At 45.1% G+C, this 6,000-nt stretch overlaps 1 protein-coding gene across 5 annotated transcripts in view; it reads left to right on the forward strand.

Annotated features, from left to right (window-relative positions):
* Positions 1-6,000, forward strand: part of LOC114645223 (protein unc-13 homolog C-like) — a 742,812-nt gene that overhangs the window by 257,087 nt on the left and 479,725 nt on the right. For 3 of the 5 annotated variants that reach the window (XM_051920473.1, XM_051920474.1, XM_051920475.1), the window contains exon 1: positions 2,939-3,264. The exons of the other annotated variants lie outside the window; for them this stretch is intronic. The gene's annotated coding sequence lies outside the window, so the exon portion shown is untranslated. Of the gene's footprint in view, positions 1-2,938; positions 3,265-6,000 lie in introns of those variants that run through there. 5 annotated transcript variants of the gene reach the window in all.

Genomic DNA, 6,000 nt, shown 5'->3' on the forward strand with positions numbered 1-6,000 from the left:
CCCAACCTGCATGTCTTTGGACTGTGGGAGGAAACCGGAGCGCCCGGAGGAAACCCACACAGACACGGGGAGAACATGCAAACTCCACGCAGGGAGGACCTGGGAAGCGAACCCAGGTCTCCCAACTGCGAGGCAGCAGCGCCACCCACAGCGCCACCGTGCCGCCCCCACTTAGAGCAGAGCCAGTCAATTTTTTAGGCAACATAGCTGGTCACTTAGGGTGCCAACATCCGAAGAGCGCCATTTATGAAAGTTAAGGGGCGTACGCTATGGATACCAAGGGGGTCTTTATTTATGTAGCTCTCATGCAGTGCTCACTTCAGACCTTTCTGTTACGTCCATTCTATGGACAGCGAGGGGTGCCATTAATGTAAGTCAAGAGGAGTGTGGTACAGACACCTAGGGGGCCAACACCTCCCCACCCTGCCCCTGGTCCTTGTGGTTTAATAAGATTAAAAGCATCCTTTTAACACTGAGGGGCATCTTTATTTGTAACTCAAGTGGTGTACATGCTCATGAACTTCTGCCCACCCATCTGTCCACACTTTGGACACCATTTGGCTCTATTTATGTAACTCTCAAGTAGTGCTCACTTCAGATATTTCTGTTATGTCCATTCTATGGACAGCGAGGGATGCCATTAAGTCAAGGGGAGTGTGGTGTACAGACACCGGGAGGGGGGGGGGGGGGGGCAACACCTCCCCACCCTGCCCCTGGTCCTTGGGGTTTAATAATGTAAAAGAGTCCTTTTGACACTGATGGGCATCTTCTTTGTAACTCAAGTGGTGCACATGCTCATGAACTTCTGCCCTCCTATCTGTCCACACTATGGACACCAAGGGGGTCTTTATTTATGTAGCTCTCACACAGTACTCACTTCAGACCTTTCTGTTACATCCATTCTATGTACAGCGAGGGGTGCCATTACTGTAAGTCAAGAGGAGTGTGCTACAGACACCAAGGGGGGCAACAGCCCCCGCCCCTGGTCCTTGGGGTTTAATAATATTAAAAGCATCCTTTTGACACTGAAGACATGACTATAACAGAAGAATATTCTGAAAACCACTTAATACAGTCCAGAACTTAGCAACTGGGTGCATAAGGGAGCTGCCCTGGGCACAAAGTCGGTTGTTTGGTTGTGCCCACTCACCCACACATCCAGGGGTGGATCTACCATCAGGGTGGTCCCAGGGGTCCATGATGACAAGGGATTGTTTTAACCAGTTCGAACTGGTTTTGTGTCTGTGACACAAAATCAACAAGGGGAACCCCCCCAACCTCCCCTGATCCACGCAGGATGAAACAAAAGCAAGAGAAGGAATTACAGCACTGCATTAAAGGAACAGGGGTCCACACACCACATTGTCTAAAGTATTTAAAACTCTCTATTACGAATGGGGGGCTTGGCTGCCTTGCACACGTCACATCGATGCCTACAAGGGCCCAGTGCTTCAGGTGGGCTAGTACAGCAGCACTATTCAGTTCTTTGCTGCAGCGGATTCACAGTAAATGTTTGCATCCTGCTCTGACTGTCAAGATGGACCCCCCCCCCCCCAGTAAAATCCAAAGAGGGCAACCCATTCCCTTTTCTCCAATGTAATGTTCATATTTTGTTAAATCAAGGGAGGACTCCCGTTCCAATCTAATGTACCTATGTCATCCCAATCAAAACTCTGAGGGGAAAAACACCACACATCGAATAAGAATTTCATGTAAAATGTGCAATGCGTCGAGAAAAGGACTAAAAAACAGACAAAAACAATTCCGACACTTATGTGTTTGCACTTCAGGCTCGAGCTAAAACACACGTCTTTTGAGACGCACTGAGACACGGGGAAAACGTTCACGCTACACGCAGACGGTGACAGAAAGTCCGGGATGCTCAGTCTGTGAGGCATTAAATTGGTCATCCTGTATGTGCATACTTGAATGTTTCTACGGTATTCTATTTCAAAAATCGGATTTTGAATAGGAGGATCTTCAGGGGGTGCAGCTGGGCTTCATCTCTCCAAAGTAATTTCATTGGCGCATTAGGGCCGTGAACGGCTGTCTGGAGGAGCTTCAAGCCCCCCTTGCATTCTTAGACGGTCAGTCCTTCTTTCTGCTCGCACTGCCTTTGGTGCCTTGGACATTACAAGTCGAATCTGAATTGCAGATTGGCCGGTAGTGAAGGATATTTTCACGGCAGCGTTCAGTGCGCTTAATTAATAAATCACTTTGTGCCATGGCAACACTTTAATCTTGTGGTTTTAACTCGCTGAAGCGTTGTCGTCTCTGGACTGGGAGCCGGTGTGTGCGCATCGCTTCTAGCGCCGTGTCGGTGCGATTAGTACGCGGCGCTGTTAATGTCCAGCTTGGTGGCTGCAGGGACCCTGCCAAAAAAAAAGGATTATAACACACTTGTCGGGGTCCTCTAGGTCACGAAAGGTAAATGTGATACACGGTCGTATATAACAAGAAGATTTTCTTTGGAGGCTTGATGCACTGCTACAGTTTATCGGCTGCTGATGTGCTTCCCGAGAGCATCTCGTGTGTTTCATCTCTGAGCTTTCACTAAGCGCATTTCACTCAATCCGAGAGACCAGGGAGCAGTCTTGTAAATGAGCACGCGCGCGCGCGCGCGGCGCGCACACGCACCGGAGAGAGAGCGAGCGAGCGAGCGAAAGAGCGAGCAGACGTCCAGCTGATGCAGTGGAGAACGACTAGAGGGGCACAGCAGTCACTGAAGTGACCGTCAACCCTGCACAATCGCTCAGATGCCCACTTTCCCTCTTCTTTCCACGCTCCTCGTTTTCTTATTTTGATGCCAAGTGCTTCTAAACAGGCACGCAACAAAGGAAAAGGGAAGAAAGCATCACTTGCATGGAAAGTGCAAATTGGGAACTGTGACCACCATATATGTTTTAATCTAGTCCGTGCTCCAAAGTTACAGTATTATGAAACGGTGGGGCTTTCTTTGTTTTGGGGGAATTCACCCTTCTGAATTTTGAGAGAGAGAGAGACAGTGAAAGCAGGGAGAAAAAGAAATTAACACCGCAGGCTCACCGAATGCCGCTTGCAGATTCCTCTTATCACTAGGAAGAGAGTTCACGGTGTCTTGCTCCATTTCGTGGCTGAGAGGAGAATGTGGAATTTCCTTGGGTGCTTCAGTTTTACGAGCTTGCCCTAATTTTGCCTGCTTTTCTCTATTGGTGGCTACAATGAGTTTGCCTCTACCTTGCCTTTGGATTATTTTGTGCCATTGAGGAGTCCCCCCGCCGTCAGGTACGTACCTGAGTTATTTCTTAGTTTTTGCATGTTGATCTTCGGCGACTAGAAAACTTAGCATCACGAATGAGCCAAAGTCTGCTGTGGGCGCCCGGCTGCAGAAGAACGGGTAAGGAGGTGGCATCTGCTACATGTGACAGATTTGGATTCCAGAGTGAATGTGGAGCCTAAAAATGTTATTTGACTGTCACGCCACGTTGTCTCCTGTCTGTCTGCATGTTTTGGAAATATTTTTGTCTTTCAAGATGAACCGCTTTGCAGCCTTGCTTTGAAGGGAGCTTCATTTTAATTCACACTGGAATTCCCTTACAACTATAGAATTCTGGGGGATATGGGGGGGTGTAGTATCTTCTAATTCTGTCTCATTTGGCTTTTCAATAATCCACAGCCTTTTAGCTGCCTGGGCTAACGCACTAGAAGAGCAAATAATAACGCGATAACACCTTCGTATTAGACCGAAAATCTGGCGATCTCGAAGCAACGCCGTACGCGTTTTATTAAATGTGCATTACCGATATGTGCAAAAGAGAAAGCGTTCAGAATGCATAACAGTCGAGTCGGATATAATGGAAATAAAATGAGAATTTTATGGCAGTTGTGAAAGGAATTACAGTGCATGAATTGTACACACGGTTAGATACTGACTTATGAAAACGTCAACACTGGAAGGAAAAAAAACCCAAAGACCCTCGTGTTGTCAGTGGGCTTTACTGAAGATTTAAAGGCGCTGGTGCACGCCGAGCATTCAGCGCAACACTCACTCACTGGAATCTCGTGGAGTAAATCGGTGGGTGGGGCCTTTCACGTGTACGTGCACTTTAGTGCAATCGATTGGAGTGGACAGACACTGAAGAATACGTAAATTAGTGAAGGGGGCTTTACACCCGAGACATAACAAGTTAGCTGTGTGTACAGGGCGTCCAACCTACTCGATCCAGCAACTTCCTATGCCGTGGTTCTGATCGCCAGACTCCCGTAGCTGTCGCGAACAAGCTGCTGATGGGTTCGTGTAGCAGAAGACTGGCGTCCATAGCTACGGCGGACAAGCTGGGTTTTCAAAAACGAAGGATCTATCTATCTATCGATTATGTAGTGCCTTTCACATCTATGTTTGTTATATAGTGACTTTTACTTCTTCTCTATTATATAGTGCCTTCCATATCTATCTTATCCTACTAACTATACTAAAATTAAAATCTATCTGTCTATTATGTAATGCCTTTCACATCTATCTATCTATCTATCTATCTATCTATCTATCTATCTATCTATCTATCTATCTATCTATCTATCTATCTATCTATCTATCACTACATATATTTTACAGTGCCTTTCATATTCCATCCATCCATCCATTTTCTAACCCGCTGAATCCGAACACAGGGTCACGGGGGTCTGCTGGAGCCAATCCCAGCCAACACAGGGCACAAGGCAGGAAACAATCCTGGGCAGGGTGCCAACCCACCGCAGGACACACACAACCACACCCACACACCAAGCACACACTAGGGCCAATTTAGAATCGCCAATCCACCTAACCTGCATGTCTTTGGACTGTGGGAGGAAACCGGAGCGCCCGGAGGAAACCCACGCAGACACGGGGAGAACATGCAAACTCCATGCAGGGAGGACCGGGGAAGCGAACCCAGGTCCTCAGATCACCCAACTGCGAGGCAGCAGTGCTACCCACTGCGCCACCGTGCCGCCCACCTTTCATATTTGTCTCTTTATTTGTAATATTTATCTATTTAATATTTCTGTATTAGTTATCTATCTATCTATCTATCTATCTATCTATCTATCTATCTATCTATCTATCTATCTATCTATCTATCTATTATATAGTGCCTTTCATATCTATCTATCTATCTATCTATCTATCTATCTATCTATCTATCTATCTATCTATCTATCATATAGCACCTTTCATTATCTATCTATCTATCTATCTATCTATCTATCTATCTATCTATCTATCTATCTATCTATCTATCTATTATATAGTGCCTTTCATATTTGTCTCTTTATTTGTAATATTTATCTATTTAATATTTCTGTATTAGTTTTGTATCTTCTTTGAGTAAAAGTCCCTGTCAGATCAATCAAATTACACACACACACACACACACACACACACACACACTCGTATTTTATTTATTTTTATACAGATAGATATTAAAGACAAGGTGGGTAGATAATTCTACCTTAAAAATGTTTGAAACACAACATGAGGCTCAACATGTTTTTAATATAGGGCTAAAATGTCGTCTTATTATTAATTTTAAATTCTCTCTCTTGCTCGCTCGCTCGCCCTCTCTCTATCTATCTGTCCACAGGCCCTTTCTGTGTTTGCGGGTGGACGCGTGTCTTTTGTATCTTGATATTGTGTTTGTCCCAGCTCTTCTGTATTTAAGGAATGTGTGTGCAGGACTCTAGCCATGTGTGTTACATGGACTTCCCTGCAGCTTTACTGGGCACAGCATGGTGATGCTCTTATGAGAGGGAAATTCAATTATTGATTCCGAGCTAAGCAGTCAACATTTAGTCTTTTAACTACACTACAGTAAATTTTGTTGTGTATTTCTCATCATTTTTAATTCTTTGCATTTTTCTATGATATATGATCTCATTGTTCCTATTTTTTTTTCTTGCATTGTATGCTGAGATACAGTATACAGTATATGTCATACACACAGGGAGGCACACGATCAAACGGGGGTTTCTTATAGCTTG

This window comes from Erpetoichthys calabaricus, chromosome 17 (assembly GCF_900747795.2).
Source record: "Erpetoichthys calabaricus chromosome 17, fErpCal1.3, whole genome shotgun sequence".
Taxonomy (NCBI): Eukaryota; Metazoa; Chordata; class Cladistia; order Polypteriformes; family Polypteridae; genus Erpetoichthys; species Erpetoichthys calabaricus.